The sequence below is a fragment of the Meles meles genome, chromosome 8, assembly GCF_922984935.1.
Source record: "Meles meles chromosome 8, mMelMel3.1 paternal haplotype, whole genome shotgun sequence".
Classification (NCBI taxonomy): domain Eukaryota; kingdom Metazoa; phylum Chordata; class Mammalia; order Carnivora; family Mustelidae; genus Meles; species Meles meles.
In genome coordinates, this window is record NC_060073.1 from 35,231,133 (window position 1) to 35,257,383 (window position 26,251).

The window sequence follows — 26,251 nt, forward strand, 5'->3', positions numbered from 1 at the left end:
CAAAAAGATTTAAAGGAACTTACTGGCTAATACACAATATAACAAATTTAAGAGTTTCCCCTTAATTAAGTACAATATCAAGACAAAAATGCTCCTGTGCATTTTTTAATAGGTTAAGCAAACATTCTGGCAAATTCAATGAAATTTGGCTCTAAACATTCTGAAAAATCTGACAAAAATGCAAAAATATTGAGCTATGGCAGTCCTATATTCTGTCAATGGGTAAGAATTAAATCTAGGTAGAGTCAAACTTCTCCTGAAATTAGAATCAAGGAGGAATTTATCATGTAAAACTAGGAAGAGAAAGGTTGCATAATAATAGTATGGGTGCTATCTTTCACTTCTGTTCTAAAAAGTCAGAGAAAGGTTAACCAATGGATAATTTTTATATCAAACCTCTACAAAAACAGAGAGTATCATAAACTGAAAGTATCTAGGGTATTTCTGCAGAAGAGTAGAAATAATATAGTTCAAATACTTTGCTTAACTAAATAAAGGGATAGAATATAAAGTCTCTACTTCCACAGGTACTTGACAAGTTTATTTAAATGTCAGCTACCTTAGGAGAGCATTTGGCTAGTGATAAATTCATCAAATATCCTAGTAATCATCAATGGTATAAAAATTCTATATTACTAATTGAAGACAATGGTAACTAACAAGTATAGAGGTTTGGGTTTTTTTTTCAGTTTATCAAACACTTTTTATATCCATTATCACATTATTTTTTATGATAGCCCTATGATCAGTAATTAGGAAAGTATCAGCCTCATCCTTCCTTTAGGGACAAAGAAGAAAGGTTCAGAATTGTTAGGTAACAGATCAAGTTAGTGTATCTAGTAAGGAATAGTCAGAAATCAAAACCAGGTTTTGAGTTCTATTTTATGTCCCTAAAATTACATATCCCTTTTACTATGTATTTTCTTGTCATCCCTAGTTAAATATCCACCCAAGTACCACTGTCTTATGAAACAGGCAGGTTTGGTATTGGACCAGGTAAAAGCCTTACTTCAGCAAACTTTAGTCAACAAGGTGAAAGAAGATGGGAAGACGGAAGAAGGACCTGAAAATATAATTTGCTGAGATATAAACCAGACCCTGCCAGATCCTTGTAGACTACTGTAAGAAAGAAAATTGTGCTCTTCTCATTGAGAAGGTAGAGTTTTGTATCTTATAATACACACCAAAATATTTTCTTAAAATTGCCTAAGGTTATTAAAACTATCCATTTTTCCTTTATGAACTTCATCACTTTTGTAATTCTATAATATATTTTTATTGGTCAGAACCCCTCATAGCACAATGGATGGTAAACCCTCTTGGGGTACACATGATTTTCTAATTCTCTTCCATTAGTTAGGAGCAAAGGGAATCTCTGCCATGTGATGAACTCTCCCTTCAGTGCTCGTGATGTAATTCTGGCCAGGAAATGGGTGATTACTTATTCCACCAGTAGACTTTCAGAGGTGAAGGCACAGTTGGGAATTTTTTGGCCTAAATTTAGATTCTTCTTTCTATATATACACTCATTTATGCTGCTAGGTCTACCAGGAGGGCTTAACTCCAAAAGACAACTCTAAATATGTGAAGCTTGAAGGGACAATAGTTACTGAAAAACTGCTCTTTAAGGCCTTTCCTTGCTATGAATAACAAAACCACTTTACCAGTGTCAAAGGATCTAGTCTTCTTAGGAGGGAGTATGGATATCAGACACATGGAGCCTAGATACTCCAGTGTTATAATGCTAGAGGATTGATTAAGGATTGATTCATGCATGTTGCTTCAAGACCATTAGGTAGACAAACCAACTGATTTTTTTTTCTCTTTTGACAAGGCAAATAGTAGGATTAACAAGGTCAAATGGCTTGGGAATATTTATGAACATTCTCCCTGATAATATGAAAGTCCTTGTGAATATCTAAGAAATCTTTAAACAAAGTTATTTTGGATGATGGAGATTTTCAAGGTATAATCCAGGGATATTATAATTATTTTCCCACAAATTTACTGGTGATGTGATCTGAGGCATGTGACATCAGTATTTATTTGGAAGAGAAACCATGTGATTAGCTTTATACTACTGAGTGACCTGATAATAATGTTAAAAATAGATTGCATTAGAAGAGGTCACTGTAAGATTTATAGAACAACCATTAATGCAATAAAAATTTATTACATGGGTGACTATAATGTATGAGGACCAACCTTAAGTGTTAAGGATACAGAAGTGAGCCAGACAGATGAGTTCTTTGCCCTCACTGAGCCTATGGTCTAGTAGAAAAGACATATAAAAGCGGCAAAGAAAAGCGATGTATTTAGAATTGTGCTGAGTGCTTTCATAGAAAATTAGAAAGAGGCTATTAGCAGATGAGACCTACAAGACATTACTTAGACTGCGTTTCTGGAGAACTGAGTGACAGGACAGGCCTCCTTGAGAAGTTCCTTTTGAGGGAAAGTCTAAAACAGCGAGTAGTAGTTAGCTAGGTGAAGAATGCAGGGATGTGCATGTGCCCAGGGGTTCCAGGTCATGCATCAGGGAGGTGAAAAGATGCACTTTCCAGGGAGAGGGGACAGCAGTGTTTGATGACACAGTGGGAAAAGAGAGCAGCTTAGAGTGACTACAAGGAGATCCAGCTGGAAGTATTGCTAGAGCTCCTGCAAGGGATTGTTACAGTTTCAACTGAAGTTGTGGGAGTGCAGGTGGAGAAAAGTGGATGGACTATACAGGACTGGGAAGTGATAGGATGTGAAGGGGTAAGATTCCTAGGTTTTGTATATGAGTAAATCTTTGGAGAGAGGTGCCATTTACTGAGATGGGAAACAGTAAAAGACACATAGGGCCAAAAAAAAGTTCTAAAAGAAAACTATAACTATATATATGCATGCACACATACTCACACATGTCCACACACAAACTATAATTTTGCTTGGAAAACAAAGTTATAAGAATATTGTATGCAAAAAGAAGCAATACTAGAATCTTAAAAGTGTATCAACACATAACCAATCAATTTAAGTGTCCTTTAACAAATATTTATGAGTAACTTGCTTTTTAAAGTGCTATTCTAATATGGATATTTGTTTAAAATTTCTCTAGAACACTTTGAAGTATTCTCAGACTAAAAGGAAATAGGAAAGGACTTAAAAACCCCATGTCAGATACCAGCTTTCCAGATGAAAGAGACTTGGTCTTTCCCTTCTCTGAGAGGAATGGCAGATGTGGTTTGAAAAAGTTAAGATTCGTCTGACCAACTAATATTTTTAATTATCTTAGGGTGTAGCTCCCAAAGAATGTCTCCTATTGAAAGTAGTATTTATACTTCAAAAGGTTTCACATAACCAGGTAGCTATTTGACAAAAAGACCAAGACATGGAAAATCTTTGGGTGTTAGGTGGACTAAGGCTCCTAGAATTTGGACATGAGTTAAAAACAACAGTAAAAGTTGTAAAAACTTTACAATTTATAGGAACTTCATAGTTTTCATCTTCATAATCTTATCTGATTATAGCTGTTTTATTTCTCCTGGGAAAAACAAGATGATAAGCTATAAATTTTATAAAATGTACTTGAATTCTGGAACACTATAACTAATGTGCCCCCTTAAAACTTATAAAAAACAAGTAAGTTGAGGATAAAGACATTTTACTCCACACAGTGGATAGCAAACTTACCAAACCAAGAACCATTTTTTTCCCAAGAAATAGCCCAGGCCAAAATTTACTTAAAAGACTGAAACAGATTAAAAGATGACACATCTACAGTGACTTATTAAGGGAAACCCAGGATTTCAAGAGCAAGGTCCCTAACATTAATGGTGGATGCCAAGAAAGATTTAAAACCTACTCTCCCACAACACAGCTGTTGGTGCCTCCATCGTCAATAGTTCTAGGCTAGATGGACAAAAGGTCTGCTCTAAATTGGCAATCCTTATGTTCTTATTATGCATGTTTCATCACTGCTCTAGAAGAAGAAAGACCATCACCACCAACCAACATCTTCCCATTCTGGTGTCATCTAAAAATACCTGCAGACAGTATTACCCTGCAATTACCTCACACTCCTGCCCATCAGCCATAGCCACCTCCTACCTCCCGCTCACTAATAGCACAGTCCTGTATCACCTCCCACTCAGCCAAGCAACACTACTGTAGCTGCTTTAGATACACTCATATCTATATATATAGTCTCATATATAAATATATATTCAGACATATACTCATGTGCACACAAAAACGCTTTTACAAAAGAAAAAGGGAAAGCTAGTTATGTGAAAATAGCTGCACTTTGAAAAGTTAGTGTGATATGCCACTTGGGAAATAGTTCCTGTTCTGTCGATCCTGTAGATAGGCATTTACTAATCCTAGACAGAAGTATTTGGTTTTATTAACTCCTGATCCTTGAACAGTTGGAGCCTCCATTTCCTGAATCTATTTCATTACACTTTATACTTCCCCTTTTAAATATTATAGCATAATAGCATAAACTTAATATTTAAATTTAAAATTTAAAGTATAATATAATTTTTAAATCTGTCTGGTACATTAAGATATTTTTATGGATATTGCACTTGGCATTCAAAAATATATCTTCTACTACTGTTGCTTTTTACTTTGTTTTCCTTTATGATTATGATTATTATTATTACTCCTGAGGTATCAGATGTCATTTGGAGACAGAAATGAGTTGGGTAGAGGAGTTAGGAGCAGAAGCAGAAACAAGAATGAAGAGATGCTTGTTCTCTGACAGCAGCAACAGACAAAACCTCTATGAGCATGATCAGAGCAACCAGGGCTTGCAGTTGGAAGCAGAGATCCTGTGACTCTTCAACTAATCTGCACCTCGCAACAAACCCAAATGAACACCATGGAGTAGCACCTAGGGCTGTGAGGAGTAACTGAGATCACAGTTGGGGAAGCACTTTGAGGGTGAAAGTGACATGGAATGCAAGGAAAGGTTTTCATTACTGCTTCATCATGTCAACTGCACTGATCATCCACCAAACTGTAGACTAGGGAGAAAGGACTGGGCTCCTTGTCAGAAGCCTGGGACTCAAATCCTGACTGACACTAACTTGCTCAGTGGCTTTGAGCAAATCTCTTTGAATATCTGAGGCTCAGATTTTCCCATCTGGCAATAAATACCTCTCCCATCTGCCCTACAAAGTTACTATAAACATTTAATTAGAATTGTAGGTGAAATGCTTTAGAAAGTATAGCACAGAATATGGCTGCATGATTATGACTTAAAAACTCCCCCTGGATACCATTCCTGTTCCCAAACTAAAAGAAGTATTTGCCAGCCTCTCTGCTCTGACCTTGTCTTCCCTGTCTCAGTTAATGACACCATCTCAGTAGAATGTAAGCTCCATGGGGGCAGGTATTTGGAACAGTGCTAGGCACATAGTGGGCCTTCAGTGAATATTCGCTACATGATCCCAGGATCCTGGGATCAAGCCCTGCATCAGGCTTCCCGCTCACCGGGGAGCCTGCTTCTCTCTCTCCCTCTGCCTGCTGCTCTTCCTGCTTGCGCTCTCTCTCCATCTCTCTTATAAATAAATAAAATCTTTTTAAAAATCTATTCAATTGTCCAAATGAGGGCATGTCCTCTGTGATGCATTCTTGTCCTTCATTCTAACACATCCAATGAATCACTTCCAAGTGTCTCTGTCACCTGTCTACCTCAGTCTCTTCCACTCAGTGATGTGCTGACAAATGTTTAACAACCACCTCTCAGGGGAACATTTCTGGAATTTGCCAATTTTAGTGGTATAAAAGTTCCCACTATGGCCAATTTCAAGCCTCCAGCATGACACATTGAGTTGGAAAGAGATGTCTACAATCAACTCTCGGGGCTGGTATGAAATATCTCCAGCTCACCATGGCTTCCACTGTTCTCATCCTAGTCAAGATCCTCACCCCTAGAAATATGGCTTGATTCTTGGATGGTCTTCATTGTACCTCCCATCCATATTCCCTGTAGCATGATCTTTCAAATACATACCTCTGATCATGTTGTTATCCTGCTTAAAAATCTTCAAAGCATCCATCCCTCTTGGTACAAAAAATATGCCAAATACTTAGTATGTGAGACAAGGCATTTCCTAAAAATGAATGTGGCATACTGAGACCCTCTTCAATGTCGGCCTGAATTCTACCCACACTGAATAAAGTTTCTTCAACACCCTAAGCATTTGTATTACTCTGTTTTTGCTCATGCTGACCCTACTTCCTGGCTAGGTACTTTTCTTTCCTCTCCACCTGGAAGACCACCTACATTTTCTCTAGGCCCAAATAAAAGATCACTACTCATCAAAGCTTTCTTTGATTATTACTTATTTCTTCTTTACCTTTCACTTACCTATCACCCCAAGCAGAATAAACTTTCTCACACATAGATCATTATATCATTATATCCATAGTCTTAGTATAAAAAACATCAAATTTTCCTACACTTATTTACTTATTTCTCTCATTTCTGCTGGTCTGTGGGCTCCTCTAAAGCAGGTACTGTCTTTAATGAACTCTCAACAGATGTTGAATCACTTAACTGATATCTTCCAAAGCACTGCTACTGAAGTGCTTTGTGGGTGGACTAGCAGTATTAACTTCACCTGCGACTTCGCTGGAAAGGCAGAATCCCAGACCTACTAAGCAGAATTTGTATTTTTTTATTAAAGATTAGATTTTATTTTATTTTATTTTATTTGACAGACAGAGATCATAAGTAGGTAGAGAGGCAGGCAGAGAGAGGGGGAAGCAGGCTCCCCGCTGAGCAGAGAGCCCAATATGGGGCTCGATCCCAGGACCTTGGGATCATGAATGGAGCTGAAGGCAGAGGCTTAACCCACTGAGCCACCCAGGCGCCCCTGGAATTTATATTTTAAAAATATTTTCATAGACACATTAGAGTTTAAAAAGAAGAGGCTCATAGAAAGACAACTTGAATTGAGGAAATACAGCAAAAACACTATCTGTAGGTAACTAATCTCCTAGCATGGGTGAAATAGTTTAAAAAGGTAAGATTAGAGCAGTGGTTCTCAGCTGAGGACAATTTGCCTTCCCCTTTCCCCCATCAGGGGGTATTTGGCAATGTCTGGAGACATATTTGGTTGTCACAGCTGAAGGAGTACTACTGGCATCTAGTAGGTAGAGGTCAGAGAGGCTGTTAAATATCCTACAACGTCCCTGACAATGAAGAGTCCTCTAGTCCAAAATGTAATGGTGCAAAAAAAAAATGTAATAGTGCAAAGTTTAAAAGCCCTGGAACAGTCAGAGAAGACAGAAAGCTAATGAAAATACACAGGCATACAGTGATGAATCGTCACTGGTGTTGGGGTGGAGCTAGGTCAGCTCAGAGGAAAGTGAAAAATAGAGTTGCTCCTAAATAAATTAACAGATTTTAACAACAAAGGCCAAAAGAGAGGGAAGTAGAAGATAGCTCTCAGTTTTCTTTTTTGAGTAAATGGAAAAATGGCAGCAATACTGCCAATGCTAGAAGCAGCTTTCACTTCTCTTTTCAATAGAATAGATAAATGGAACCAAGACTCAGAGGGATTTAGGCAAGTCACAGGGATCCTATCTCACTAAACTTATTTACTGAGCACTGAAGTTCTTAGAGTTGCGCCCTCTAAGACATCTGACCTTATGTAATCCTCCAATAACAACCTTTAAAGTAGCTAAATGTAGATTTTCCTGCTGAAGAAACTGAGGTTCAGAGAGGTTGCCTAACTTGGTGAAGAAGTAACTAGGCCCCAGACCCACAACTTCTCACTCCCAAATCTAATAATCTCCTCTCCAACAGATAAAACAAATGGAATTTTATCAGTTGCCTCTGATTCATCATGACATGGCTGACTATGTGAAAAGGCATTCAGAGGCATGTCCAGGGCCATCATCAAAGGATGACATTATCAACTAGAGATGCCTGTCATGGAATAGGAGGGAGGCTGCATATTTATGATGTTCATTCCATACTATGTGAACTCTGAGTCACAGACTGTAGACTCAGTCTTTCATTCATTGTAAGGCCCAGACATACACATTTGATATTAAAAATGATTATAGTTCTAACAATTAGTGAAGATTGTTCCTATAAGATCACAAAACCCATACTCCATTTCTTCTTACAACCAATGAAAATGAACAGAAAAAAAGATTGCATTGAACACACCTATTTTTTATGTCAGTTAATATTGACATTATTCGCTTTGAAAAATTATTCATGTCATTGAGCAAGCACAAAGCTCCAATCTTGCCTGATTTTATAAAACCTTATTATTTAGAAAATCTTTTTTATTAAGATAAAACCAAAATTATTTTCACTATTTGTCAATGCTGATGATTAGAATCATCAGCCAATTGTGGGGTGAGGGAAGAGATCTGAGTCAACATAAAAGAAAGGGGAAAGTTGAAGATATGTTCCCTTTTTATGCTTCCTTGTCCCCTTAAACTTGCACCCAAATTTCCTGCCTAACAACCCGTATTCATAACTCTGGACTAAACAAAAATTGTATTTCCTTTTTTTCTCTTTCCTTGACCTTTCTGGATAGAGTTAGTTTTTCTTATCTGGGTTCTCATAGCACAGAATACAGACTTCTGCATAATACACTATTAAAGATTTATTTACATGTTTATATCTCTACTAGGGTATGAACTGCTTTGAGCCAGGGGCTGTTTTGATTCATTTTGTAGCCTTAGCATGTAGAGCAACACCTGATTCCCACTTGGTGCTCAATTAGTGCTTGTTGAATTCAATTAGCATAAAGTCAGTCCCAATAAATGAGTGTTTTAGATTGACCTTTTGCTGTATTTTTTGCTCCTTTCAAATGCACTTCATCCTCCTAAGCTGTTTCCATTGATCTACACTGTTTAAATTGTTTAGTGAAGAACAAAAAGAGATGGGTATCTGGTTTCTTTCACTTAGCATGATGATTTCAAGGTTCATTCACATTGTAGCATATATCAGTACTTCATTTCTTTTTGTGGCTGAATAGTAATCCACTTTACAGGTATATCACATTTTTTAAATCCACCTGTCTGTTGATGGACATTAATTTGGTTTGCTTCCATTTTTCGAGTATTACAAATAGAGCTGTTATGAATATTCAAGTACAAATTTTGTTTGAACACCTGATTCCATTTATGTGAAATATCCAAGACAGGCAAATCTATAGAGACATAAAGCAAATTAGCTGCCAACACCCAGAAGAAAGGAGGAATGAGGAGTGACTGTTTAATGGGTACAGGATTTCTATTTGGGATGATGAGAAAGTTCTGGAACTAAATAGTAATGTTGGTTATACAACATTGTGAATTACTTAATGCCAATGCTTATGTATTTTAAATTTTTAATGGTAAATTTTATGTTGTGCTTTTTACCACAATAAAATACATGTATGTGTGTGGATATATATATAGTATGTATGTGTATGTATATATATATATATATACACACACACACATATATATGTATATATATGTATACACATACATACATATATATGTATATATATGTATATATATACATACATACACACACACACACCCATACATATATATAAAATATTTTTTTTAAGATTTTATTTATTTATTTGACAGAGAGAGATCACAAGCAGGCAGAGAGGCAGGCAGAGAGAGAGGAGGAAGCAGGCTCCCTGCCGAGCAGAGAGCCCGATGTGGAACTCGATCCCAGGACCCTGAGATCACGACCCGAGCTGAAGGCAGCGGCTTAACCCACTGAGCCACCCAGGCGCCCATATAAAATATTTTTTTAAATGGACAGAAAGACAACACAATTGGACCAGGATTAACTACCAGGAGCAAGATCCTCTCATTCATGAAAAACATTTTTCTTCATATCTGCAGTTCCCCTAAATTTGCATGCATAATCTGAGTTACTATTTCTAATGCTGATGAAACCCTTTTCTATTGCTTCTGGTGGTGTCAGTGCAACAATTTTGTATAGTAATTTTATAATACATGGCAGGAACTATAACAGTGTTCATGTCATTTAAACTTGGAACACTTCTAAGAATTTATCTTAAAGAAATATTTCACAACAATAATATAGCTATGTGCATAAAAATGTTTAGTGCAAATATGCTTGTAATAACAATGCTGAGAGGAAATATTTGTCCAATTGTTATTTAACACATGTAACACTAACATGATAAAATATCTATGGCAACTATTTAAATATGTTAGGGGAAAAGAACAGAATATTACATTTTTAACTTCCTGGGAATATAATTTATTTAAAATGTATTCCAGTGATTGACATTAGAATTGCACATTGAAATGGAAAGTGTAGTAGGACTTAAACAATGAATCTTGGAACATTGAAAAAATAAATAAATAAATAAATATTACTTCTTTTGTTCCCCTTTAAAAATTCCTTTACTATCCCTTCTATTCCCTTCTATTACTCCTTCATTCAAAAAGTATTTTGAGGGCGCCTGGGTGGCTCAGTGGGTTAAGCCTCTGCCTTCAGCTCAGGTCATGGTCTCAGGGTCCTGGGATCGAGCCCTACATCGGGCTCTCTGCTCCGCAGGGAGCCTGCTTCCCTCTCTCTGCCTGCCTCTCTGCCTACTTGTGATCTCTGTCAAATAAACAATAAAATCTTTAAAAAAAAAAAAAAGTATTTTGAGCAACTACAATGTGTTGGGCATTGTGCAAAGAATTGTGGCCACCATGATGAAGAAAGTTAGATTTCCTGCCTTCAACAAGAATTCACTCTAAGAGAAAAGATAGAGTAAATGATCACAAAGCTAATTATTTAATTGCAATTGTGACAAGTGGTCTGAAGGAGATGTACAAGGAGTCTAAGAATATATTCATGTTTCATTTTAGGTCTCTTGGATATTCAGTATTAATATCTAGTAAACTGCTAAATGCAAGTGTCTAGAGGTAAGAAGGGACAGAGGAGCTATCAATACAATGTGGAGGATTATTAGTCTTTTGATGGTATTGTAACCCATGACAGCTGCTGTGACTGGCTAGAAAAGAAGCACAGAGAAAGTAAGAAGTTTTAAGAATAAGATTCTGAAGAATTCCAATAAACAGAAACAGTCTAGAGTGGTTGTCAAGAATAGGGATTCTGGAATTTTGTTTCCTAGGTTCAAATCATCAGCTCCGAGAGTTACTTAAATTATCTGTGTGTCAGTTTTCTTATCTATTAAGCAAGGATAACTTCTCATCAGGTGTTACAAGGATTTATTGAGATAATAAGCACAAGGTGCTGAGACGAATGCCTGGAATATATTAAAAGCCACATAGCATTAAAGGCTATGTGAAGTTCAAATATAAGATGAGACTCACCCCAAAGATCCTGAAAAAGAACCCAAAGAAGTAGAAGGGAAAAGTAAGAAGAGTAAGATAAAAAGACAATAAAAAAAAAAACAGTGGATTAGAGTGTCAAATATTACTGCAAATTTATATACAACGAGGAATGGAAAAACTAACATTTCATTTATGTTACAGAGATGTTAGTGAAACAGAGGACAGGTGTGCAAGATTGGTGTCAGATAAGGAGGGAATTCTATTTGTTATCTCCCTTTCCTAACAAGATATAATATTTTTATTATTTTTTAAAGGTGATAGAGGGGGTGGGGGTGGACAAAATGCGTGAAGGGGAGTGGGAGATACAAGCTTCCAGTGATGGAATGTATAAGTCATGGGAATAAAAGGCACAGCATAGGGGATATAGTCAATGATATTGTAATAGCATTGTATGGTGCCAGATGGAAGCTACTCTTGTGGTGAGCATAGCACAACCTATACTGAATTTGAAACACTACTTGAAACTAATGTAACATTGTGTGTCAACTATATTTCAATTTAAAAAAAAATGTTTATAGCAGCAATGTCTATAATAGCCAAACTATGGAAAGAACCTAGATGTCCATCAACAGATGAATGGATAAAGAAGATGTGGTATATATACACAATGGAATACTATGCAGCCATCAAAAGAAATGAAATCATGCCATTTGCGACGACGTGGATGGAACTAGAGCGTATCATGCTTAGTGAAATAAGTCAATCGGAGAAAGACAACTATCATATGATCTCCCTGATATGAGGACATGGAGAAGCAACATGGGGGGGTAGGGAGATAGGAGAAGAATAAATGAAACAAGATGGGATTGGGAGGGAGACAAACCATAAATGACTCTTAATCTCACAAAACAAACTGGGGGTTGCTGGGGGGAGGTGGGATTGGGAGAGGGGGAGGGGGCTATGGACATTGAGGAGGGTAAGTGCTATCGTGAGTGCTGTGAAGTGTGTAAACCTGGCGATTCACAGACCTGTACCCCTGGGGATAAAAATACATTATATGTTTATTAAAAAAAAAATTTGGAAGGGGAGGCGAACCATAAGAGACTATGGACTCTGAAAAACAACCTGAGGGTTTTGAAGGGTCAGGGGTGGGAGGTTGGGGGAACAGGTGGTGGGTAATGGGGAGGGCACGTTTTGCATGGAGCACTGGGTGTTGTGCAAAAAGAATGAATATTGTTACGCTGAAAAAATAAATAAAATGGGGGAAAAAAAGAGAGATATTAAGGGGAAAGCAAAGACAAATTCACAGGGTTAAAAGTGACCAACATTCTGTCGTTCTAAAATTTTGTGAATCTGACTATATATTTTTTTTCATTTTATTTATTTTTTTCAGCGTAACAATATTCATTGTTTTTGCACAACACCCAGTGCTCCATGCAATACGTGCCCTCCCTATTACCCACCACCTGTTCCCCCAACCTTCCACCCCTGATCCTTCAAAACCCTGGTATATATACACAATGGAATACTATGCAGCCATCAAAAGAAATGAAATCTTGCCATTTGTGACGACATGGATGGAACTAGAGGGTATCATGCTTAGTGAAATAAGTCAATCGGAAAAAGACAACTATCATATGATTTCCCTGATATGAGGATATGGAGATGCAATGTGGGGGGTTAGGGGGATAGGAGAAGAATAAATGAGACAAGATGGGATTGGGAGGGAGACAAACCATAAATGACTCTTAATCTCACAGAACAAACTGGGGGTTGCTGGGGGGAGGTGGGGTTGGGAGAGGGGAGGGGGTTATGGACATTGGGGAGGGTATGTGCTATCGTGAGTGCTGTGAAGTGTGTAAACCTGGTGATTCACAGACCTGTACCCCTGGGGATAAAAATACATTATATGTTTATAAAAAAAAAAATTGGAAGGGGAGGCAAACCATAAGAGACTATGGACTCTGAAAAACAACCTGAGGGTTTTGAAGAGAAATACAAATCAAAACCACAATGAGATATCACCTCACACCAGTCAGAATGGCTAAAATTAACAAGTCAGGAAATGACAGATGCTGGCGAGGATGTGGAGAAAGGGGGACCCTCCTCCACTGTTGGTGGGAATGCAAGCTGGTGCAACCACTCTGGAAAACAGCATGGAGGTTCCTCAAAATGTTGAAAATAGAACTCCCCTATGACCCAGCAATTGCACTACTGGGTATTTACCCTAAAGATACAAACACAGTGATCTGAAGGGGCACGTGTACCCGAATGTTTATAGCAGCAATGTCTACAATAGCCAAACTATGGAAAGAACCTAGATGTCCATCAACAGATGAATGGATAAAGAAGATGTGGTATATATTTATTTTTAAAGTGAGTTTTATACTTTCTTATATTTTCATGTTGCTAATTAAAGTCCTTTCATTTCAGCTTTAAGAACTCCTTTCAGTAGTTCTTATAAGGCAGGTCCAGTAATGATGAAATCCCTCAGGTTTTGGTTGTCTCAGGAAGTCTTTCTCCATTTCTCAAGGACAGCTTTCCAAAGTTCAACATTCTTGGTTGGCAGTTTTTCTTTTTCAGCATTTTGAATATATCATTCCATTCTCTCCTAGCCAATAAAGTTTCTATTGAGAACTTCACTGATAGTCTTATGTCAATTCCTTTCTATGTAACTAGTTACTTTTCCGTTCCCAGTTTCAAAATCTTCTCTTGTCTTTGAGTTTTGACAGTTTGATTATACTGTGTTCTAGTGAAGATGTCTTTATGTTCAGTCTATTTGAAGCTCTTTGGGTGTCATAGATCCACATGTTCATTTCCCTCCCCAGCTTTGGGGAGTTTTCTGTCATTACTTCCTTAACTAAGCTTTCTCTCTCTCTCTCTCTCTTTCTCTTCTCTGCTCCTTTTGGAAAAAAAAACTTTCAGTTTTGTAAGATAAATAAGCTCTGGAGATCTACTGTACAGCACAGTGCCTATAGCTAACAATACAGTATTGTATACTTAAAATTTGCCAAGAGGATAGATCTATGTTAAGTATACTTATCCTACACACACAAAAGTCATGATAATAATGATAAGGAGATAGGAAGAAAGTTTGAGAGGTGATGGATATCTTTATGTCCTTGATGGTGGTGATGGTTTTGTAGGTGTACATATTTTCCAAACTCATCAAGTTGTATACATTAGGTATGTACATATTTAGCATGTCAATCATACCTCAATGTAAAAAAAAAAAAAACAAAACAAAAAACAAAAAACAAAAACACCTCACAGAAAGCATATAAGACAAAGTACCAATATGGCCTCTGATCCCAATGTCACATAGACTACAATAGCATATAAGAAACTACTCATCAGGATAGTAATTGTGATGATGACCTTTTTGCTCTGCCACCAGGCCTAAATGCAAAGGCTTAAATATTTCTAATACCTCCTTTAAAGGCCAGACCCTTAATTGCTATCCTGGCTCTTCCCTAAAGCCCATACAATTCTCTTTGTTAGTGTCCAGCTGATTGAGTTACAGAAGAGCTGGACAGATTTATCATCACAATTGCTCTCCCTGTAATCCCATTTGGAGCAAAACCTGACTAGAGGGAAAGTGCGAGAATTGAGACCCTTTTGTTAATAATGAGGAATGCTTTGGGCTTTTCTAGTTTGAAAAAGAAATCCTAACCATTGACTACCAAGAAATAAAAGGGTTACATAATATGAGAGTAGTAAATAATGGTTCTGATGGTGTTAGCAATGGACAGCACTCAGCATAATGGTGCTTGAAACTAAAAGGGCTCTCAAATACCCTAGGATAAGCAGCCATGTAGAGACAGGTAGTAGCTAGAAACATACAGTCCTGGGTCTCTGCGTGGGACCTCAGGGTCCAACATCAGTAATATCAATGGGATATGTTAAGGCAAAGTATCAAGCACTAACAGATCAGACTAATCATACCCACTGTGGAAATGGAGTCTTAAAAAGTCACGGAGGCACAAGACCTGATCCAAAATTTCCAAAGGGAAAGGAAGGGAAGAGAAAAGTAGATGGAAAAAGGAGGGAAGAAAGAAGAGAGGGAAAGAAAAGAGAAGAAAAGAATTGAAACTACCAAGACCTTAGACTGGCTGGCAGCTTGAGCGGTAGAGAGCTGCTTGTTTATTATTTAACCTGTTTCCTCCTTTGTAAAATGGGAGTGATGTGGATGACTACTTCAGAGGATTGCTGTGGGAGAATTAAATAACATAGGGAAAGTACCTAGCAGATAGGCACATTAGATGCTGGTTTTCTGCCTTCCTCAATGACAAGTATTGCTCCAGCAGCTGCCTGGAGATTTTACACTGCTATTTTTGTTGAGGAAGCCAGATCAACCTGTTGGGCCTACTGAGAGAGAATAAATTTTAATTTTAGAAAAGACTTAACCCAGATAAGGAATTGGCTGCAGTGGCTTCAAAAAATCTAACAATCTGCCCCTGTGGCACTTGGCTCTTCTCAGCTAACAACAACTTACCCCTCCCCTGGTACTCCCTTGTACCACAAACTCGTGGCGGTAATGCTAGCCTTACTTACAGCCATCCTAAGAATCTCTGGATGAATGGCTTAGAAGTTCAACTTTACGTTATCCTGCTAATGATCATGCTTTAATCTTACATATAGTGCCCTTCAAATGTGTCCTAGTTTTACTCTTCTTACCCTTGGCTTCATAGGGTCTTAGATGAACTAGTAATTTTATTAATTTTCCTGAAACACACTTCTTTCTTAGAGTTCTATCTGGGCTACAACCTTGATCTATTGATATTCATCCCATATTATCTTACTTCATCATCATGGCTGATTGAACCAGGGGCAAACACTTGCCCAAGACTGGCCAATTACATTTCCTCTTCTATGCATTTGGAATCTAGATGCTACAAGCTTACTATACTTTGTAGCAAACCAGGCAGAGAGGTCATACAGAGCAAAAACTGCCGGTTAGGGGAAATGCAAACCAATTGTAATAAATGAGTAGAAAAGATCAATCTGCTGGGAGAGAGGATGAAAAATCTGTCTAGAGAAAGTGATTCCAGAAACAAAGCAAGGGCAGAGAGAGCGGATGGCTGATGATTTTCCAGATCTCTTGAGGCTTGGCTGTAATTCCAGCATTTTATTTATGGGTAATTTTCCTATGACCACACAATGTGCTCCCTTGTTCTTAAGTTATATGAATGTATCTCTTTGGCTGTTATTGTTTTTTCAAGCCACCAGGCCCAGAATCCTATCTTTTAATCAGTCTTGAGGTAGAGTGTCTCCTGTCTTAACTCCACCTCCCACCTGCCTATGGCAGTTTGCTTCCAAAGGCAGCCACTGGCCTCCAGGTGAGAGGTTTGCATCTATCTCCAGACCTTTTATTACAGAAACTGTCCACCTCCTAGATTTACTACTGTTGTCTGCTATATTGATCATTCCCTACAATAAGGCTATGGATGATGAAGGGTGGGACCACATTTTCAAAATAAAAATGGAAACTGCTGAGAGTTTTCAGAATATAAAAAGAAAGGATATATAAACACACACATACACATGCACTGTAATTTTCCTGTTCAGGAGGGAAATATTGAGAATTCCAATATAGTGACTTTAGTTCCAAGTCTAGGTCTGCCACATCCAAAATAATGTGACTTTGGGCAATCACAGCCTAGCCAAAATTCAGCTTCTTAATCTTAAAAACAGGAATATTACCCATCCCGTGATTTTACTGGAAAGATTAAATGAGAAAATGAGTATAAAAATATTCTGTGAACCCTTCTGTGCTACACAAAAATAAAACACCATAATTTTCTCAGTAAGAAATATACTTAAAGACCTAAGATACTATTTAAGTATCTCAAATAGTAATACCAGTAAGCTCTGAGGCTTACATTTTTATTGAGATATAACTGACATATAACATTGTATAAGTTTAAGGTGTGTAACTTATTGATATATTTATTGTTATTATATGTATTGCAATGTGATCATCACCATAGTATTAGCTGATAACTATATCACATCGCACAACTACCATTTCCTTTTTGTAGTAAGGCAATTAAGATCTAGTTTCCTAGCAACTTTGAAGTTTATAATACATTATCGTTGACTATAATCACCATGCTGTGCCTTAGGTCTCTAGAAATGATTTATCTTCTAGTTAAAAGTTTGTACTCTTTTTTTTTAAATATTTTATTTATTTGACAGAGAGAAATCACAACTAGGCAGAGAGGCAGGCAGAAAGAGAGGAGGAAGCAGGCTCTCTGCGGAGCAGAGAACCCGACGCGGGGCTCGATCCCAGGACCCTGGGATCACGACCTGAGCCGAAGGCAGAGGCTTTAACCCACTGAGCCAACCAGGCACCCCAAAAGTTTGTACTCTTAAACAACATCTCTCCATCCCCTCACCTCCTATTCCCTGGTAACCACCATCCACTCTCTGTTTCTCAGTATGGCTTTCTAAAATTCTACATAAAAGTGAGACCATACAGTATTTGTGTTTTTCTGTCTGGCTTATCTCACTTAACATAATACCCTCAAGTTCCATCCATGTTGTCACAAATGGCAAGATTTCCTCCTTTCTTGTGGTTAAATAATATTCCATTGTATATATTAGAGAATCAGTTGTAGATTCCTTAAGGGAACCACATTTACCTTGCAAACAGCAGAGACTCTCTCTAACCTTCACCTTCACAAAACAGCATCTTCAATGACATATCAGCCACTGCTATTTTGCAGTTTACACTGAAATGTAGAGTAGGGAGAGAAACTGAGCTTCTGTCCTGATACATAATGCTCCTGAACCAAACAAACTACATAAAAATATATTTATGAAGTTTCATTAGGCAGTGATCTCTATGACCTGCTCAGTTATTCATGCATTAATTCAAAAAGAATTTTTCAGTGGCTTAAAGTGATCTCAGCTCCATAATAGGCATAATGAGGAAAAGAAGGAAATGATACAGTTCTTGCTCAGAGTGAGAAAACAGGATGAATTCACTTTAATTCAGCGTTCGTTCAGACATTCATCACTCATATATTCAATCATTCAATCAACTAACATTAATTAAGATTCTACTCTGTCCTAAGAGTAAACTGCTTCAGCTAGAGAGATTTCTTAAAAACATCTCAGTTCCTATTCTCAAGCAGCTATTAGTATAGTCAAAGACAGAAGTAAAGAAATAATTACAATTTCTTCTTTTCTTCCTATTCCTTTCTTTCTCTCTTTCCTTCCCGCTTCCTTTTTTCCCCTTTCCTCTTCATCTTCCTTCCTTTCTTTGTTCAATGCAACTAGTATTTATAGTACCTCTACTATTGGACAAGCACTGGGCTCTGTGCTTGTGATCAACAGGATAGATAAATGCAAGAACAGGCTGTGATAAGCCTCCAAGATGGCCCTAAGGATCCTTACCTCCTGGCATTCACACCCTGTCACACTTATCTGTGAAACCAATAGGATATCATGGAAATGATGGTTTGTGACACTCAAAGATGGATCTTGAAGGACATTTTCATTTTTATCTTACCTTCTTGGATCACTTGCCAGAAGCCAGCTGCTGTTTGGTAAAGATATTCAAGCAGCCCTTTGGTTAGGGCCACACAGCAAGATACTCTGGCTTCTTGCCAACAACTAACAGTAATAGGCTAGGTATGTGATTGAGCTACCCTGGAATCAGATCTTTCAGACCCACTGAAACCTTGAGATGACTGCAGCCCCACCTGACATCTTGATGGCAACCTCATGAAGACTCTAAGCCAGATTTGCATAGAAAATACAGACATTAGAATATAATTAAAAGTATGAGTAGCAGACACATTATGAGATATATCATTGTAGAAATAGGTACAGAGTGCACACATAAAATCATGTTACCCAACTGAGCTCAGCAAAACTGAAGAATGCATCATTGAAGGAGGCAGAGTTAGGTCTTGATAACTTAGTGTCTGTCACATAGTGAGACCCCCATATATAAAGGTATACAGTTGTGAGGAAACTTGGCAGCATACAGTTTATAAGAATGTCCATTGTTTTTGAAAGGAGAGGAAATAAAATTGCTCTCTAGGCATTAAGCAATGAAAGCCACATATTTTGAAATGGGGTGAGATATTCAAAATGAACTTTTATTTTTTTCCATTTTATTTATTTTTTTCAGCGTAACAGTATTCATTGTTTTTGCACAACACCCAGTGCTCCATGCAAAACGTGCCCTCCCTATTACCCACCACCTGTTCCCCCAACCTCCCACCCCTGACCCTTCAAAACCCTCAGGTTGTTTTTCAGAGTCCATAGTCTCTTATGGTTCGCCTCCCCTCCCCAATGTCCATAGCCCCCTCCCCCTCTCCCAATCCCACCTCCCCCCAGCAACCCCCAGTTTGTTTTGTGAGATTAAGTTGAAAATAGAACTACCCTATGATCAGAAAGAATGACTCCCATATCTATGGCAAGACTAAGAATATCAGCATATATAAAGAAATAATCATAGGACGTTCCCATATGATGAGTAGGCAGTAAGAGGTCAGTGCCTATCTAAGTCTTGTCTACAAGTGTGGGGAGACGAGGATGTCACCAGGCTACGACAAGTACCCTGTCTGCCTCAACAGTATACCCCAATAGCAGAGACAGTGGAGACAATGGTAGATACAGCAGGCTATCCAAACTTGAAGTTACAAAGTACATGAGAAGTGTATAACTTACCTTACAAGGTTATATGACTATTAAGATTTCATTAAAATGTAAAGTATGGATTATAAGGGTATACGTCTCATATAGTTGATATGATAAAGTGCTTAGAACAGTATGTGGCACCAAGTAGATGCTTATGGGAATAAGATGAGTCTAGGATGCATTTTTTTAAAGATTTATTTATTTATTTATTTATTTATTTATTTGACAGAGATCACAAGTAGACAGAGAGGCAGGCAGAGAGAGAGAGAGAGAGAGGAGGAAGCCGACTCCCCACTGAGCAGAGAGCCCGATGCGGGGCTTGATCCCAGGACCCTGGGATCATGACCTGAGCCGAAGGCAGAGGCTTTAACGCACTGAGCCACCCAGGCGCCCTAGGATGCATCTTTGATCAACGGCTCGTGTGAGTAGGCAGGGGGTAATATTAGTAGACAAGGAAGGAAAAAAATAGGAGCAAATATTTCAAGATGATGACGTTGAGGTGCCTTAGGCTGTCCAAATATATAAGTTTAGTATATATACATATATGTGTGTGTGTGTGTGTGTGTGTGTGTGACTCATGAGTGTCACATGTCACACTCTGAAAAATCTTTTTTCAGAAGAGGTAGCTACTGTGGAAATAGCTATTACTATAAATAATACAGTTTACAGATAAAATGAAGACCTTAATCAAGGACTATAGTATCAACCTCATAAGACTGTTATAATGCTTGAATAAGACAATATATATAAAAACATTTACACAATGGCCTGGTATAGAGTAAGTAAGAACTCAGAAAATGTTCATTATTAACACTCTTACTATGGTTGTGTTGTTATTAACGTGCTTTACCTAAGGTTAGACAGCTATTGAATAGGAAGACTAGGATTCTTTTTTTTTAATTTTTTAAATTTTTTTCCATGTTTCAAGATTCATTGTTTATGCACCACACCCAGGAAGACTAGGATTCTAATCCAGGACATTCAATTGCAAAGCAAAGGCTTATAATCACTGTGAGCTTGTAGGTCTGTGGTCCCTACAATGTAGATAGCTAGGAACAAAGTCCTCTGAAAGATACACACTGACTGAACCATACAAAGACCTTAAAGTCTTAACAGTTGTAGCTGGACAATCTGGTTGAAAAGAAAAGAAGTATTCAGTGTGGGATGAAGATCGCGTTGACTAGAACAATGAATCATAAGCTCGATTTTAAAATTCAGCTGGGTGAGGGGAGCTGGAAGAGTCCCTAAGCTGGAAAATCAGGGTGAGCAAAGTTCTAAGGTGTGAAGGAATAGGAGACATAGAGACGATACAGAGAAGCTGTGCTAGAAAGTGTCAGATCCCCAAACAGATTTGCAGACCAGTTGGATGCTAACCTAACTATTCAAATGTTCTACAATCAAGCCCAAGGACTACATCTAGGTTTGATTTGGAATGAAACTTCAGTTGTCAAAAGGAAAGCAGCCAGAGCTGTGTTTGCTTGGTGCTGCTTGCAGGAGTTACACTCGTAAGAAATCGTGGGAGGCGCACATGGAACTCCCCACCCACTGGGGTTGATAATCCGAGCTAATTGTACACATTTCCAAAGCCTCCCGTGTGAGAAGGAAAAAATAAAAATGTTCTCTCAACATTTTTGAAGTTCATAAATGTGGCAAATGTTCAATAACTATATTTAACTCCTGTTGCATATTCGCTGGCTCTTGAAATATATTAAACCAACAATTTCATGCACTTGGCAGGACAGACATTCTTCCCTACTCCTTTGTCTTCCACCTTTCTAGGTGACCACCCATGTCTACCACTGTTTTGAAGATCTGGCTCAAGGTTAACCTGTTTTAAAAGCTGTCCCTGATGAAGCATCCCTCCCATCGAATTCTTCCTTCCTGTGCTTAGCATTTTGGTATGGGGGGGGGGGGGGGCTAGCAGGGGGAATGGAAAAAAATGGAGGAAAAAAATGCAGAGTTCCAAACATCCACAGGCAGAAACTCAGAGATAAACAGTCAGAATCTGTTCCCCTTTTATTTGCTCACAGTGAAGCTTATACATTGCGCTAGGTTCTCGCCCCTGAAACTAGGGTCCTTGTACCAAAAATCACAAAATCATCATAAACCCTAGGTGCTTGTAAGGAATTCAGACTCTAAGGTTCCACTCCAGACCCACTGAATCAAAATCTTCATTTCTACAAGATGCCCCAGGTGACCTTTATGCACATTAAAATTCTAGAACCACTGTGCTAATGTAGACTTATCACACTGCATTACAGTTGTTTGTTTCTTTGCCTCTCTCTCCCTACACTGATTTCCTCCAAGGATGAACTGCATTTTATGGATCCCTATATCCCAGCACCTAGCCAAGTGTCCGGTAAGAAGTAGAAATAAAATAGCTACCACATATTCCATGCTTATTATTTGCCAGGTGCTGACATATACATACTTCCCATCATTTAATCTTTACAACAATCCTATGAGAAGGTCACTGTTATTTTCATTTTGCAGATAAAGAAATCCGTGCTCAGAGAGTATAAGTAACTCACGTTAAGTTCACAGAAATAGAAAGCAATAGAGCTGGCATTCAGATGAGGCTCTATCATACAGCACTGATCTTAAACACTATTTTATACCACTCCCCTAGATGCTAAACAGATATTCACGGAATTATACAGATTTTGCTGTGCACAATAACAGCTGAGACTTTGCTTCTTCTGTCATGAAGCGAAAGGACTAGGGCTGCAGTTTTAATTTGCCATGCAGTTTCCAAAGTGCAGAAACATCATGTCTGCCTTCACAGAAATGGCCTGTAACTATACTAGGAATTCTGCACCCCCACCCCTCTCCTCTTGGAAGATCTGCAAGTGTTAGTAAGCCCTGCAGACAAGCAATCCGTCAGGCAGAAGGCAGCCCAGAGCCCTTAAATAAAACATTCGCGCAGCCTTCCGCGGAGAGCATGGAGACAAATACCGCGGATGTGAAAGGTGTCGCTGGGATTACCAATGACGTGCTAATGGCTGCTCAGGCAATCTCCGTGCCTCCTGCGCTCTGAGTCACCCGCTCCCTTTGGAGCCTGCGCTCACGTCATTAAGGGACTGAGAGCTATTCACACATCACTGACTAAAGGCAAGCTCGAGCTGGGCCTGCACCCCACTGGCCCTCTCCAAAGGACTAAGGTCATGGGCAGGAGGCCCTGGAGTTTTTATCATGGCCACAATGAAGAGAGAATGAAAGACAAAGCTTTCTCTCTTACTCCTATCCATTCTTTTAGCTGTACTTTTGCAAATACGAACTTTCCTCTTGTTCTAGAATATGTTGGAAATTCTTTGCAGGGGCGAAGCAGAATCTTCAGAAGGACAGTGTACTTTTGACAGTCATTCTAAAAAAACTTTCTGATGTTATTTTAATTCCATAGACATTTCATTACTAATCAACCCTGGAGGTTTCAGTTTCTAGAATACATACACGCATTTCCTCTATTAGATTCTTTGTGTGACTGGTTGAATTTATTGTAATTTCCTTTGTTTGTTCTTGCCAAAGTGAGAGCAATTTAAAAGGCTAGGAAGTTTAAGTGTAATATATCCTGCCACCACATTTTCCACTACCCTAAGTCCTGAAATAAAACATCACTTGGTTTTCCCACTATGCACCTCTCCCTGATAAAAAGTCACATGTGTGCTATGGTCATTCTGTTAATACCTGTGACACTAGATATTTCCAAGTCAACTTTTAGGGAGTCACAACTTGGCAAATCTAAAAAGTACTATATGTAGCTGCAATTTATAAGTAGTTTGAGAACAAGGATCAAATCTCAAAAAACAGAATGGAGTAGAATATTTTGGGGTAGGGGAAACAGGTAACAACTACAAAATTATTTTTTCCTGAATAAACCAGAATCTGTTTGATGGCCACTTTTGCCCTTTCTCAAAAATTATCTATTGATTTATATAAATTTGAATTCTTCAAGGTTAATCACCAGTTTTACCTTAGAAGATAATCTTCCTGATTGGCAGAAAATAAAATTATTCATTATATAAAGCAAACGGGTTGGGAATACATTTTAGCTCAATTTACTTTTTATGCGAATACCAAAATATGTGAAATTAAGCATTTAGTCAACAAAGAAAATATCACGCTGATCAGTTATCAAAATGACTTTTAAAAACAGAAAAATTTTTTCTGGATTTCTTGAGCTCTGATATCCAGTTTGAGAGTGGAGTTCTCAGCATTGATTGCATTGTTCAAGCAAAGAAGACCATGAAGTCAAGGGGGAAAAATGGCAACACGTTTCCCACTTCTGTTAAAATAAGAGCCAAGTTTAATATGGACACATTTTCCCTAGTGTGATCCACAGAATATCTCCTTTGTAAAAAATAAGACATCTCTTTGAACAAATACAATTTTAATTTATAAAAGAACTTTTACAAAGGCATAATAGGATCAGCTCTGCTTGTGATCATGGGGACACAATCAGTTTATTTAAGGAATTTGGAGAATCGGGTATGTTGAAGAGCCATAGGGCATCTTTTATTATATATATCACAATTTTTGGTCCTTAGGTTTGTTTAAAAAACAAACACATATACACCCAGATTCTTTTAGAGTTATGTTTATTACAGAGGATCACCAGAGTTTATGTTCCATTCTGTTTTCCCTAATGATTGATAGGTCCTGAGGAAGAAAATCATGTTAACATGCAGCTTCAGACTGTGCTGAAGTCAACTTAAGGGTGATGTCCAAGTGATTGAGTGGATATGAGAGAGTGATTTTGTACAACTCACTGGTTGCAATAAACTAATTTGAAAAGGATCCTTGGAAATACACTAAGATGATGGGAAAATGAAGAATCAACAAAGTTCTCTTGACATGGGACACTAAAGCACAGCTACTAGAAACCCAGGACACTTGTCCTCTCTGAATACCTGGGAAAGAAATCACCACCAAGTACTTACAATGTGTGACACTGTTCTACACTCTTATTCCTATAAATGTATTAAATCCTTTCAATAATCCTGGAAGGAAGAATTATTATTCGCATGTTCCTTGTGAGTATAGAAAAGCAATTCACAAGTCATTGGTAGTAAATGTCTCAAACCTACTTTGAGGAATGTGCATATATGTGTGTGTTTTGGGGTATGGAAATGGACATGGGGAGGCTGTTTACAGAACTTCCTGGAAGCACCTTACAAATGTTTCTCTTGATAAGAAACCAACTTTATTACAATAGCTGCCTAGAACATTTTTTAAAATTTATTTTAAATACATTAGCTCAGAAGAATAATTTTCTAGCTGCTTTACTATAAAAAAAAAAAAATTGAGGGGCACCTGGGTGGCTCAGTTGATTGAGTGTCTGATTCTTGATTTCAACTCAGGTCTTGATCTCAGGGTTGTGAGTTCAAGTCCCACATTGGGCTTCACACAGGGCATGGAGCCTACATAAAATAATCATAATAATAACTGAAATTTATCTTCAATTTATTTTGTCACTTACCATCTTCTCTACATGTTTTATATCTATTCTTTTAAATAGGGAAGAGGAAGTACCTGGATAAGGGAATGCACCTATAGCTAGTCAGAGCCCCAATTAAAAAAAATTAGATAAAGAAGCTGATAATAATTGAGACTTTGTAATAAAGCAAACAGGTTCTATTTAACTCTGCTCTTCATATCTTAATGATCCTGCCAAAAGTTATGCTCTCTGAGCATCAGTGTCCCCATCTATAAAATGAGTAAAAACATAATGTTTATTCATGGAATGATTATAAGAATAAAGAGAGATATACTTTAAAGACATAGTGTTGTTACTTGATATATGTCAATCTCTTCTCTATTGTTTGCTGGGTTGGTTGGTTTGTTTTCTTGCTTGTTTTGGATCCAGTGGCTGCCAGGTCCCAGAACCAGACATAAATATCAACCTATAATGTAGACTCTAAGAAAAGCAGATCCTTGACCTCAGTGAGCTAACATTCTGGAGAGGCTCTCTCTAAAACAGAGTTTCTCAAAAAATGTCACTATTGACATTTTGGGCCAGATGATTCTTTGTTGTAAGGACTATGCTGTACTGTGTATTTATCCTTGGCCCATTAATGCCAGTGGCACCTCCCTTCCCAGTATGACAACACAAAACATCTTCAGACACCGACAAATGTCCCCTAGGAGGAGATTAGGGACAAAATTTGACCTGGGTGAGGACCACTGCTCTAGCTCCACATACCAATAAGTAACTGATATCAGTGAAAGCTCCCTATACTATTCTTGGTCCAAGCCATCCAAATTTCCTGGTTCCAAAATGAGTGCTAGACTATTTTTGGTTTCCTGGAAAAGTTTATGACAC